The 14,916-nt window shown below is 45.1% G+C and overlaps 1 pseudogene; it reads right to left on the bottom strand.

The window, feature by feature from the left end:
• Positions 1 to 9,303: 9,303 nt before the first annotated feature.
• Positions 9,304 to 14,526, bottom strand: LOC103714965 (annotated as a pseudogene).
• Positions 14,527 to 14,916: the final 390 nt, after the last annotated feature.

Raw genomic sequence — 14,916 nt, 5'->3', positions numbered from 1 at the left:
CCCCACGGTCACTTTTTCCTATTCAAAGACAGTTCTGTTTGTCCTGGAAATTTTTAGAAAGAGCAGGCTTGATGATTTGGGGAGTAGCCCATTATATTATTTTGGAAGGGTGGTTGCTTTGTGCCCCTTCTGTCATGAGATCTAATGGAGTAACATTCTTATTGTCCAAAAATTTATGTTTTAATCTTGACAGAGCTCCTAGAAAAATAAGTCTAATGAGAATCAAGCTTGACATGGAGAAGGCATATGATATGTTGAGCTGGGACTTTGCTCAGCATTCTCTTAGAATTTTGGCTTCCATGGGACATGGATTAGATGAGTTATGGGATGTGTGAGAGGCTCCTTCTTTGCCATATTGGTAAATAGGACTCCTTCTCATTTCTTTAAGTCCTCAGTTGGCCTCCGCTAGGAATGTCCTTATCTCTTTTGCTCTTTATTATATGTGATGATTCTCTTTTTGGGGCTCTGCGGTGTGTTGTGGACTCCCAGCGGCTAGAGGCTTATAGGCCGGTGCAGGGGGCCAGGCCGATATCCCATCTACTGTTTGCAGATGACAATTTGCTCCTGGCTGGGGCGACCAAGCAGACTGCTCAGGTGATTAGATCGATTCTCAGTGCCTATTGTGCTACCTCCGGACAACGAGTCAATCTGGCAAAATCAACGATCCACTTCAGCCCGAAGACCACACCACAAGTAAAGGTTGCTATTATGGAGATCTTAGAGGTGAGACAGCAGGAGAGTAATCTGAGATATCTGGGAGTTTCGATCACGGGACGACGACTACACAGTGGGGATTGCCTCTCCCTAGATACTAGTATCAGACATAGGTTGGAGGGGTGGTAGATGCATACTCTATCCATGATGGGCATGGTCACTCTGGCATGGTCAGTTTTGAGCTTTATCCCAATATACCTCCTATCCAATTCCATTCTTCCAGTGGCGCCGTTGCGATCACTCGAGAGGCTCATCAGAGATTGCATATGAGGGAGACATGGTGATAAAGGTGGTATTCATTTAATGGCTTGGAAGGTGGTATGTCGGCCGATCAGGCAGGACAATTTGGGGGTGACTTCATTGATGGTGAGACGGGAGGCATTGGCGATGCAACATGTAGCCAGAGTCCTGCTAGAGCCTGATGGTATGTGGTCTTCCTTGATGAGGGCCAAGTATGGCAGCCTACTGACTGGTACCCGCACACGGCGTCTTCACTCACCCATCTAGAGGGCGATCTATGCTAGAGTCCCTATGGTGTTGCTGGCGATCAGATGGGTCATGGACGATGGGAGATCTATTGATGTACTTGAGGATGGTTGGGTGATGAAGTTACCTGTCAGTCGTATGCTGATGATGGTGGACACGGATAGGCTACAGGGGCTCAGGGTTAGTGACCAGATTGTTCTCGAAGAGGGACGATGATGTGAGGGACTGATACGGGAGATTTTTGGGGAGCAGTTGGCGGCAAGAATTACGGCTTTACCTATACCATCACGGGAGGAGCCAGACAGACTGATTTGGGAGCCGACGGGCAGGTCGAGAGTACGTGCCAGAGATCTTCATGCATGGATTGGCAGGGAGCCAGGCAGACAGATCGATGCGGGTTGGATATGGAGGATGAGGGTGCATCCTTGTGTGGCGCTCTTTCTTTGGAAGATAGCTTGGTGCTATCTTCCGACCAAGAGCGTGCTGGTTAGATGGGGGGCGAGGATGACCCAGTATTACAAGGTATGCGCGGATATCGAGGATTCCATATGCCATGTCTTACTTTACTATCCAAGGGCTGTACAGGTTTGGAGCTATTTATCTCCGCCTTTACCCTCGAGGTGGGAGTCAGTGGAGGACTTGTTACTGTTCTTGAGGGACTCCTCTCGGAGGCCTAGCACAGCCGAGCTGGGGATAGTGGTGGCCTATCAAGCTTATCATATATGGATAGGAATGGTCGCCTATTCGAGGGAAGAGGGTCGCTCCCAAGGATTGTGATGAACAGAGCCATGTCTCAGGCTGCGGAAGTCTCTTCGATGACACCATCAACTTCATCTGGGTTGGCCAGGGATATCTGAGGTATATGTTCTGCTATTGCAACATCTAGGTATATATGCTTCTTTTTTTTGGGTATCCCCACCCTCTGGTTATCTTAAGGTGAATTTTGATGGAGCTATGGCGATGGATAGAGCATCCAGTGGAGTGGGCTTTATTGTCAGAGACCATTATGGTAGATTAATTGCAGCTGGTGGATGGAGCATACCAGACTTGACTGCTGTAGGGACGGAACTACGAGCAGCCTGGGAGGGCATCTTATATGCGAGACGTGTGCTGGGTGTCGACGGATTGTGTATTGAGGAAGACTCTGCCATGGTGATTGATTGGATATAGGGAGTGGATAGGTATGACGATGGTCATCCATTGATTTAGGATACTCGCGTATTGGTACAGGAGTTGTTCGCTATCCAGATTGTTTATGTATATCGAGAGACGAACAAAGCAGCGGACTGAGTCACCTCATATATAGCACGTCATTTTGGAGACGTCATCTGGACAAGTTTAGCAGGTGTTTTCTATCTGTTGTATGCTTACTTTTTTTTGATTTGGCAGGATGTACTCAAACTTGAGTTACTAGAAACGAAACGCCGACCACAAAGAAAGAGAGAGAGAGAGAGAGAGAGAGAGAGAGAGAGAGAGAGAGTAGAGTGGAGCTTTGGTGTTCCCAGACCATCACAAACTTCATTGAATCTATCAGTACCTTGTGAGTACTACCTGCCTCCAATATGGCAGCTCAGTATTAATATGACATCTCATCACTTCGACAACATGTCATGGATGGATTGTTTGCTTGCTCCGGGAGCATTACTAGGACGTGTCATTTTTTAATTTATTTAAATGTATTCACACTAAAACAGTATAAATTACTCGTCCCTTCTCTTCAAAAAAAAAAAAAAAAAGAAAAAAAGAAAGAAAGAAAGAAAGAAGGGAACTCTCCTGTGTTTTTTTTTTCCATTGATCACACCAACATAGCAAAATGAATGCTTTCAAGGAAGAAGAGAAAAAAAAAAAAACTTCCTTCCTTGCTAGTTCTAAACTTCCAATCAATTCTACAGAGTTACGCTACTAACCCAGCTTTTCTTTTCCCCCATTACCGAAATGCCCCCACCCATTACATTGCAGAGAGGTAATTCTTCTACCCAAATAACAAATGGATACTCGAAATAAACGACAATAGTAGCTGTGTGCCATCCTAATTCTAAAATGACATCTTTTGGATCTAACTTCAGAACCTACATTGGAGCGCAAGGCTCCCACCAGCCACCAAAAAAAAAAAAAAGGACTCACAGCAACACCTTCCTTCTATCCTGTTCCTCACCAATTGCCTTCATGCGCTCGTCTAGCTTTTTCCGTTCTCTGCATCCAAGTCATAAGGTTGCTTGTTCGCTATCCTTTGTGTTGCGGGGTTTCACTCCGGCAGCAGCCCACACACCAGCCGAGCAGGAAAAGCATCTGCGTCCCTCCCGAGGTATTGTCCGCTCTGGAATTGCCGCTTCGGGTCTCCGGGAGGTCGCCCAGGGTCTTTGCCCAATGACAGTCCCGAGCCCTAACGGCGCGGGGGTCCGCGGAGGTACTACCCCTACCCTCACGGTTTTGTCCTACAAAAGGGCCCTCGGTAAGGAGAGGTTATTGAGCCCCCCATTTAAGGCACAGACCTTTCCGCTGATTAGCCGATGTGGGACTAAACTGGGAACCCCATCCCACAACACAGCCCCCCAGCGGAAAGGTCTGTGCGTGGCCGGGGCCCTTCCTCTAGCGCCAACTGTTGCGGGGTTTCACCCCGGCAGCAGCCCACACACCAGCCGAGCAGGAAAAGCATCTGCGTCCCTCCCGAGGTATTGTCCGCTCTGGGATTGCCGCTTCGGGTCTCCGGAAGGTCGCCCAGGGTTTTGCCCAATGACAGTCCCGAGCCCTAACGGCGCGGGGGTCCGCGGGGTACTACCCCTACCCTCACGGTTTTGTCCTACAAAAGGGCCCTCGGTAAGGAGAGGTTATTGAGCCCCCCATTTAAGGCACAGACCTTTCCGCTGATTAGCCGATGTGGGACTAAACTGGGAACCCCATCCCACAACACAGCCCCCCCAGCGGGAAGGTCTGTGCGTGGCCGGGGCCCTTCCTCTAGCGCCAACTGTTGCTGGAAATTGGACCCGGGGGCTGCCGCGAACCGAGAAGGAAGGAGCTCTGCTGCCGGGACGGTGGGTGGCGGCGCGTCAACTGGTGGCGTCCTCCTGGAGAATCCTGCAAGAAAGCCGGTGGCCGGGCTTCCCGGCGCCGGCCATCCGAAGCTTAAGTCAGAGGGGGCCAATACGTGGGAGGAGTCGAGGAGGAGAATGTTTGCTTCCCCTTTCTTCTCTCCCCCAGGTTCCCTTTTATAGAAAGATATTATATTACCTGGGGGTGACAGGGCAATTTGTCTTTTTCATGATAATTGGGCACGATCATGCTCATTAATGGCGTTGTGGAGAATAAGACCGGATCAGACCGGAGTCAGCGAACTGTCATGGTTGATCGGACCTGTTGGAGTGGTTGAACCGCCGGCCGTGGTGGGCCTGGGGTTCGTAGATAGCAAGTGCATTGATTGCTGAGTGAACCGATGATCAAGGAGAGCCATACGCTTTGATGGTCCAGCGATCTGGAGATCATCTTGAGCCGTGTTCATTTAATGGTTGAGGGCATCGAAGGCCCGCAGGGGTCATACGCATTAATGATAGGGCGTGCTGAAGGCCTGCGGAGGTTACGTGCCTTAATGGCTGAAGGATGGTAACAGAGTACGGTGGAGCCGTGTATTTGGTTGTCAGACCCTCTAGAGGATTAGGCGGAGGTTGGATATCTGGCTAAGGCACGGGCTCAGCACGGGTGCCGAGCCGAGCAGGTTGCTTGGCGGGGTGTCTCGTCGTGGGGTCGCACGTTTCTGGTTGACCGCTGGTCAGCGCTTCCTGGCCGAGTGCCTTTCTGATCGGCGCTTCTTGGTCGAGCGCCTTCGGACTGGCACGGCTTGGGTTTTTCCCCCAACACTGACCAGCGCTTCCTGGCCGAGCGCCTTTCTGGTCGGCGCTTCTTGGTCGAGCACCTTCGGACTGGCACGGCTTGGGTTTTCCTCCCAACACTACCCTCCGACTTCCGAGTTCCAGCTGGCCACCAGCTTGAGCGTGGGAAGTAGTTTTAGCCGGGCCATTATGAGTCGAAGGAAATTTCGAATTATCGCGCGTTTCGAGGTGGTTTTAATAGGCGGCGTCTCTTCTTTCCCGAGACGTCTCATTATTAGAGTATCTTCTCTGAAGCGTCCTCGCGTCGTGGGCGCTAGAGGAAGGGCCCCGGCCACGCACAGACCTTCCCGCTGGGGGGGCTGTGTTGTGGGATGGGGTTCCCAGTTTAGTCCCACATCAGCTAATCAGCGGAAAGGTCTGTGCCTTAAATGGGGGACTCAATAACCTCTCCTTACCGAGGGCCCTTTTGTAGGACAAAACCGTGAGGGTAGGGGTAGTACCTCCGCGGACCCCCGCGCCGTTAGGGCTCGGGACTGTCACTGGGCAAAGACCCTGGGCGACCTCCCGGAGACCCGAAGCGGCAATCCCAGAGCGGACAATACCTCGGGAGGGATGCAGATGCTTTCCCTGCTCGGCTGGTGTGTGGGCTGCTGCCGGGGTGAAACCCCGCAACAGTTGGCGCTAGAGGAAGGGCCCCGGCCACGCACAGACCTTTCCGCTGGGGGGCTGTGTTGTGGGATGGGGTTCCCAGTTTAGTCCCACATCGGCTAATCAGCGGAAAGGTCTGTGCCTTAAATGGGGGGCTCAATAACCTCTCCTTACCGAGGACCCTTTTGTAGGACAAAACCGTGAGGGTAGGGGTAGTACCTCCGCGGACCCCCGCGCCGTTAGGGCTCGGGACTGTCATTGGGCAAAGACCCTGGGCGACCTCCCGGAGACCCGAAGTGGCAATCCCAGAGCGGACAATACCTCGGGAGGGACGCAGATGCTTTTCTTGCTCGGCTGGTGTGTTGGCTGCTGCCGGGGTGAAACCTCGCAACACTTTGTTTGGGCCCTTCAAGGGCTCTTGTGGTTGTAAACTCCATGGGTCTCTTTCAAGCTTCTGTCACCACCTTAGCTAAATACAGAGAAGGATCCGAGGCTTGATATCTTAGCATGGGCCTCCAAAGAGGAATAAGTAGGCCATCAGAAAATGCAGAGCTGACATCGCCTGGACCCCTGCCAAAGCTCCCAGCCTACATTTAATAGTTTACAGAACTTAGATGTGTCGGTTTACTTCATTTTTTTTGGTAAATGCGTCGGTTTACTTTATTCAGTGGAACGCATGTGCCGAGTGCGGATCGCTTGAAGTTCTCAATACCATGCAGGATTTGAGACACAGAGTTCGGTGACTGTGGAATGTATTGAAACATAATGTCAAATTTGATCCTTTGTTTCGAAATTTCGGAAGAACTAGCAAGCTAACTTATACAAATTCACATGTCCGATACGACAGAAATGGAACAAGTTATAAACCATATGGAAAAATAGGATTCAATTCTACCTTAGCCTTTATATAGAAAACACATACCAAAATTATCACAATAAATAGGATTCAATTCTATACATCCAGAATGCACCAAAGCCCATAAAATAAAGTGATCACACATCATATTGGGCTTAACCATACGTCTAACTCATTTTATAAAACAAAAAAAAAATACGCAATATGTGAAAGTCCATATTTTGAAATTATTCTAGCAAGACTAACATATACATGGCTTAAACGAGTCTAACAAAATGCATTAATCGAAACAATGGCTGTAGTGATCGATGAATGAATAGGTTGCAACATGCCCCAAGCCCAGGAGCCTGAGGGCAATGTGTTCAAAGATCCCACTCGACAAATCCTTGCTCAAACAACGAATTCTACATTGAATAAAGAAATGAAGAGACAAACCCAGAAGGGCTACATTTTACAAAACCAATAGCGGCTTCTTCACTTCCCACTTCGCACAAAGTCTAAAGATTTAAAAAGATATAATCTATCTTCGGATCATTGCTCTTCCTGATTAGAAGTGAAACATTGGCTAATGCAAGTCAAATTAGTTGACAATATAGAGTCGGTCGGTCCAGAAGAAACAACAGGACGAAGTGTCCCACGCGCTGTCTATTCTCCTCAAAGAGAACCGTGAGTTGCAACAGTAATGCTCTTCCACTTTGCATCATATCAATACTTTAAAATTAAAATGTTTCGTTCGGTAAGGTTCCACGCTAGCCCTGCATACGTCCCCGCCCGCTTACATTTCTCTGAGAAAACACTAATCCAATCCATTGACATAATGAATAGATGGTACAGAAGATGGTTAAGGGGAGTACAAGAGGTCAAAATACTAGGATGTTGTCACCCTCTCAGCCAGCAAACACCTTAAGTGTTCCAGTCAACTGAACTCTAGGAAGGAGGTAGCATGGCGAGTGCAAGGCGATAGCAGGATCTGGGGTTTCCCTTTCATCTCTACATGGCGGTGCACCACAACAATCACAGCCACTCGTCTGTATGGACACGGTCTATTGAGCGCTACCGGTGCACCCCCATAAGAATGAGCGGCTATGATTAACGTGGCGCACTGCCACGTAGAAATATGTGAATTGCGCACCAACCATATATTCCAACGAGCATAGATTCTCTACGGTGCACGTGCAGCACCATACAGTGTTGTGCAGCTATAGGTAGCCGCTATCAAGGGATGAATAGCTATCAAACAAAAAAAATCTATCAGTACGTGCCTTATAATACATGGCGTGCATTGTTTGATGACCGTCCATCTTCTAACAGCAGCCATCTAGAGATGCATATGCATAGTACTCTACAGTGGTAGAGGATCTAGTTGTATTCCAGCACCAAGTGCATGCATGCCCCATTGAAGCAAATTTGGCCGACGGTCTCTCTTCCTAACCGTCCACAGATACTGGAGGCGAGCGGACATTCTTCTGCAATTGAACGCCCAAATGGACCTCTCCAAACCTTTACGACCATTGGCAGTCTGAGCAGCAGATGGTTGATGGTTTCCACTGCTGCACCACATAGGAGGCAGTGCATGTCCCCTGGCCAACCTTTCTTCATTAGAAAGTCACAGCATATCAAATTTGTTCTTAGCTACTGGTAGGACGATTATTGTATCAGCTAAAAGATTTTTATTTGATAGGAGCATCGCTGTTCCAAATGGAGGGGGAGAGAGAGTTTTGAATTCCACCCCTGTTGATGAGGGGTAGAAAGAGTTTCACCCACAAAAGCCGCATATCCCAATATATATATTGAAGACGTATCAACTTTTTTTTTCTTACGTCTCATACACATTCCCAAATAAATTTGAAATAGGTTTCTGCAGATTGAAATGGTTAAAGGAAGCAGTTTTCTTGCCTCGTAAGCATAGCTGCATCGAATGTTAACTGGGTAGAAGAAATGTGGGATAACTAGAAAGTTTGTTATGGTATATTTTCTTTAATCAGTAGATAAAAGAACAATGTACAGATCAATATTACATTCTTGTGATGCTGGTGATGGATCTCAAATAGTGGGCACACCGAGGTTCTGAATTTCTATCATCAAGTTGTCCAAAACCAGTATGAAAAATGGTATGCAACAATATAAGAAGGCTATGACTAAAACCCCTCTCCACCAAAAACAAACAGAGAAGCGCGTGGAAAGCAGCCTCACATCCATGAAGTCCAGACACAATCATATAAATCCTCCAGGACACAATCCATTGTGAACTGGAGGTCACAGGTTCAAAACATGAAAACAATCTCTACACATTCAGGGGTAAGTTGCATACATCTCACCCTCTCCAGACCTTAATAACAACAGCCTCGTGCATTGGGCCATCCTCTTTTTTTTTTTGAGTGGCTGGAAGACACATCAGCAGCTCAATTTGTGGCCAACATGAATGACCAAAGGTATATAACCAAAAAAAGATCCCTCTTTTCTGAAGTGTCAATTGTCGCAGTCGACGAAAATATGGAGATGATCTATAAGAATTAATACGGATCTAGAAATGATGATAAAATGAACGTACCTAGAGATCAACCTCAATTACTTCCCATCACAAGTTGAGAAATAACTTGTTGTTTTAGCAAATGCATATTGCTGGCCTCCCTAACAGGAATAATTCTGGTTCTAACTTCCAATGTAAATGTAGTGTGGTAAGCAAAGCTAATGTCTGAACCAAGATTTTTATGTGGCATATATTAGTAACATCAAAGCTTGCAATGTTTGAAGATTTATTTCCAACAAGAACCGTAAGAAAAGATTTATCAAGTTGATCCCAATTCCCAAATAGATGAGATACATGTCTATTCTGTCACTGTCATGGTAAACAAAAGCATATGCACAGCGCAGCTTGCCTGAGGAATCCTAAACATTTCTTAGAGTTGAGTTCAGAATGAATGCTATAGAAAGAAAGATGCCTATTGCATTAATTGTGCACAAATGTGCATAATCCTGTGCCTCCCATCAAGCATCACAACAGTAAAGATTCATTTCCCTGGCTACTGCTGCCTAAAATTCTAAACAATGCACAGATAAACGATCATGATTCAGGAATTAATTTTTACTTGAAAATTTACTAAACCTAGATTCATGTACGGGGAAAAAACATTATAAAAGCTAGAAATAAATTGTTTAATTGAATCACTCTAATGGCAACGAGTACCAAAAGCAAACTCTTAGGGATAACAATATAAATTATTAAGCATTAAATGCTACAACATTGTCAGATATTACTTTACCATGTTTATCATGCTTGTCTTGATATACATGAGCAAAAAGATTATGTTGTAGCTCATGGTGCAGTGGTGTTACTGTTCCCAGCGGACCAAACCAAGCATTTGGAGACTGGAGTTCCCCACCACCAGCAAAACAGTAGTCTGGAATCATTATGTCATTATGCAGCTCTTGTATCTGACAATTAAAGAGTTAATAGCAACAAAAATCAAATATCACTATCCAATAGTATATAGTCCAAACATGGTGCTAGAAATTTAACATCAGAATTTGACGAAGATACCTGATCAAACAAGGGATGCTGAGCAAGGTATGTCAGGCTGGCAGGATGGTCAGTGGACCTGATCCTCTCAAGAAACTGAAAGAAGGTTATCAGCTCTTGTTTCCACTCAGAGCAGAGATAGTTCTTTCCAACCTGAAAATATTATGAACTTTACCAGACTTTCAGTTCAAATATTGAATGTAAGCTGGTTCAAATATTGAACATAAGCCAAAAGCAGTTCTCTTTTAAGTACAAGTCACAAAGCTTCAATCATCTGGAAAATGTTATCAACTATACTAGACTTCAGTTCAAACACTGAGCATAAGACAGTTCAAGTATCAAACTTAAACCAAAAGCATTCTCTCTTAAGTAAGAGCCATGAAAAGTCCATGAGCAAGCAAGAGCATGCGCACAAATATATATAAATGTAAGCATCAAAATCAAGTGGAAAGTGGTTAATTGGACTAATGTAAAATAGAACAAAGGGAGACTGATATATCTTTATGAGAATGAATCAAATAACAATTAGCTGAGAAAACTTGTGAATAGTTATATCATAACATTCCTAAAAGCAAGGTTGATAAACCTCAGACTTGTGTAATTGTTTGACTTAGGCCACTCAGGCTTGGACAAGTTATGCTTGTTTTATGTACTACTGAAAACATGCAGAAGTAAAGTATTTATATTTTTAATTCAATTGAAGTAAATTCAAAATTAAAAGAAAAAGATACATCTGAATCATCTAAAAGCATGCATTTGTGTATGTATATGTATGTAATCTCGTATCACAAAATAATCATCTCAGCAACCTTTTAATAATTAGGGGAAAAAAGTTTACCTTTGATCTGCCAACAGCAACACATTCCAAAGTTCAATAACTCCAAACATCATAAATCATAAGACTAGAACCAATTTAGGAAAACTTAAGGAACTAAGGATATAAACTTACTTAAATCTTTAACAGGCACAGTAGAATTGAAAAAAAGAAAGAAGAAGAGACACACATACTAATATCAAAATGCATAAGCCTCAGAAATATATATTAAAAAAATCCATTGAAAAGTGGTCAAGATGCAACCATTATTCTGATCAAAATCTGTGCATCAAGGTTATCCGCATCATGCTTGAATTGATTGGTTACAATAGTTTCACCCAGGAATGATCCAAGATAAATTCTGAGTCATGAGTCAACCTGGTGGATTTCCCAAATTCGACTTCAATTATAAGCCTTACTTGCTTCTAGGATATGACAGTGTATTTGCTTGAGGAGACATGCATAAATCAGGTTCCAAGATTCAGCTCATCCAGTTAAGTTCAGAATTCTCCAATGTATATCCAATGAAAACAATCCATTGACAATAACCAAGTTGCTCTCAGAATATCATGCCATGATGCACGAAGATCAAATAACACCTACAAAGAGAAAGGCTACTCACCTCAACAGGGATGGTTCAATCTCGTGCAATCCTTTTCAAATACTCAATATCCTTCCAATTTGTCCTTGCAGACCAATGATCAATGCTGCCGCTGATTATAAAAGGAGAATCATGTTAAAAACGATCATGTATAAATGTCTCAGAAGAAAGGCATGGCTGTTTCTTAATTATCTTACAGGAGAATGATCTGCTTGGCAGAACTCGAAGCACCTACAAGATGATCATCAATAGACAAGAGCATAAACTTATTGTTTTCGCTCTGTTATGCATCATCTGTAAAATAATAAAAATGAAATTAAGTTCCTTAAATTCATCTAATAATAGAGGGTGTGCCTTGGCGCAACAGTACGGTTGCTCCATTTTCTCATGAATTCTAAACATAAAAACAGCCTCTCCACACATAGGGGTAAGGCTACATACATCTGGCCTTTTTTAGATCCCACAATGGTTGGATCCTCATGCATTGAGCCGCTCCTTATTCATCTAATAGTACAAAGTGCTCAATATTTTCCATGTAGAATCTAATTGTTTTGATATAAAAGAGTGCCAATGTTGAAATTTAACAGCTTTTGTGGGACCTTTAGGAGTGAGCCGTAATACAAATAGAAGTTTTGCCTTTTGTAACCAGATTTATTCTTTTAAAGAAATACCACGAAACTCACAAAAATGATAAGATAATAAACCAATTTTAAATCAGCAATCCAGAATTATTTTAAAAAGCAATCGACTCTACATAAATGTATAAAACTTAAAAAACTTGCAGCTCAATGAAATTGCCGCAGATGTTGGTATTATTCATAAGTAGTTCACAGGCTCGTAAATAAATCCAGATATTGTAAGAGAAAAGCAAACAAGAAATAAATAAAAACCAGGGTTTACAAAATTCAAGCAATGGCCCATCTAAGCTTGATGAGCGCACTATACGGTGCAGATCAAGCATTTACAAACAAATCAAACAAGGAAGAGCTTTAAGTAACATATTAAGCTTATATTTCCTATCGTATAACGGCGATCCAAACTCTATCCCATCAACATTTCACAACTACACCACTGCACCCGGTTCTTCCTCCTAAATTTCACATAAAAATTTATAAATGAAAAAAAAACTAAATTTTATCGAGAAAACAAATTTTCTTTTTCTCACCTCAGTCAAGTCCCAGTTCTTGGAGAACTCCTCCTCCCGCTTTCCGCATAATCCCCGACGTCCGATCCCTCCACTTCCCCGTCGCCCCTCGTCGTCATGATCCTCTCCACCGCAGCATCTAGGTCGCGGCGGAGGAGCTGGCCTCCCATGATCAGCCCCATGTCGAGCGCCCGGAGGGCCTCCCGGCGGTCGCCAGCGCCAGCCCGGAGCTCCGCCACGTGGAGGCACGCCAGGGCGTAGGCGTCCCGCCAGGCTGAGACCGCCTCGTGCCACGGCCCTGAGTGGAGCTGCTCCCACGCCATCTCCCTCGCCGTCCGCTGCCCGGAGGTCCCCGCTGGCCGCCAGCTCCGCCGAGCTCACGTACGCGAACCCCCCCTCCTCCGCTATCCTCCGCAGCAGCGCCGCCCGCCTCTACTTGTCCACCACCGCGACCATTGCCGCCTCCGGGGCCGCGTCGGCGCCGCCATCCGGTTCAGCTCCCCCGGGGCGCGAGCCTGAAGGGGATTTGGAAACGCGATCCGGAATCGGATTTGGAATCGCGAGCCGCAAAGCGAAAAGATCCAAAAAGCCAGGACGAAGATGCTTGGGACCAAGGAACTACAGTGTCTCGTGACTTCCCAGTGTACTTACTTCCATTAATATTAATCGATCGCATGGTCCACGTCCCGAGAAGGAAGCCCGTTTGACGTGGTTCTCATTTCCAACCCGTGCTCACCGGTTACCTATCTGCATGCCGAGTGTGACAATTTTATGGTCACCTCCCGGGGAAGTTCTGTGGACGCAATATTCCCGTCCACTTATACACATCTAAGGAAGTGGTAAGCATAGAGGTGGTGTTCCTCTTCTTCCTCTTCTCCTTCAAAATGATACAATAAAAAAAAGATCTCAGCAACACTAGTCCAAAAATTTCTTCAGAATGCCGAACAATATAAAAGACAATCCAATTTACAGCTCTATAGAGATGGTGTTTGAATTTTACCACCTCAAAGTGCTTGTAACATTGCACAGTTGCGCCCCTTACGCAGGGGGGGGGGGGGGGGGGGGCGGTTTGGTTTGGATGGTTTGCAGGTTAGGTCCGGTTTGGATGGTTTGCAGGTTAGGTCCGGTTTTGCTTTTGGATGCTCTCTAAGTGATGCCCAAATTTTCTTTAGGAACTTGACACAACAAGGGTAACACAACTTGTGCTCGTTTCGTGGGGCTCGAGTCACTTGTCATGTGATTGAACAATGTTCCATAGTGCTGCTGCTTGGATAATGATTTTCTTTTTGCAGTACTACTAGGGATCACCCGCTAGTCATTGCTCAATTCAATTGGAAAAGGAGTTACCTGATACTTGTATATAGCTTCGTGCATTCGGATGATACTTGTAAAAAGCCTGCTCATTTGATCAACCTATAATTAATCTTACCATTCTAAAATGGAACAGGAGCGCAAAACTTAAGATATATATTTAGAGCTGTGAATGATTTGTGGGGTCCAATCCTCACATGATTCATGCACAAGTCAAGGGCCTGATTCTCATTGTCTAAGAGAAAATAATCACCCTTTGGCAACATCCCATCCCCCCCCGAACCCCCCCATCAACAAAACAAAAAAAAAAAAAAATTCAAATATTAAACACAGTGTATTGTGTGACACGACATTAATAGTTTTTTCGTATGTCATGTTGCCTCAAACTATACTAGAGATACGTATATCTAAAACAGAGCGGTGGTGGTTGCAAAGGTGCCAAGACCGCAATCCAAGGGAATCTCATTGAGCAAGCTTCTGAGTGTCGAGTTTAATAGTTGAATAGATGTTTGGTATAAAGTTCTATACTATTTCATTGCCATTGATGCTGCTTCCAACCACCGTCCTGCATCAAGAGACGGGCCAGGTGAAGAGTGCGGATTTGCCATCGTGGCAGCGCCACATCAACTTTTCCTGCTCTCCGGGTATCCAAAATATGCCAAATATATTTTCCACTTGGTGTTTGCTGTTCCTCGCAGACAAGCAAATCCCAACACAGATGCTTACACAATTCTAGATAAGAAAGAAATAATTTCTCATACAATCCCATGATTACCCATCCGATGACATCTCAGGACTCAAATCTTTCCAAACTGCTCCTCTCTACCTAATCACATAAACCGCCCTATGCCAAATACCCGGCAAAAACCGTATCCCAAAAAAATTTCTTTCTTGAATATGAGAACCCAACTCGACCCAAACAACCAATTGGGTCTAAAATTTTGGCCGTGGACCTGAACTGAAGATTGAGTTGCACGAATTTCTGGATAGATATCTTA

This window comes from Phoenix dactylifera, unplaced genomic scaffold, assembly GCF_009389715.1.
Source record: "Phoenix dactylifera cultivar Barhee BC4 unplaced genomic scaffold, palm_55x_up_171113_PBpolish2nd_filt_p 000064F, whole genome shotgun sequence".
In the NCBI taxonomy this organism is placed as follows: Eukaryota; Viridiplantae; Streptophyta; class Magnoliopsida; order Arecales; family Arecaceae; genus Phoenix; species Phoenix dactylifera.
Note: the sequence above shows the minus strand (reverse complement) of the source record. Positions and strands in the feature narration are given on the sequence as shown.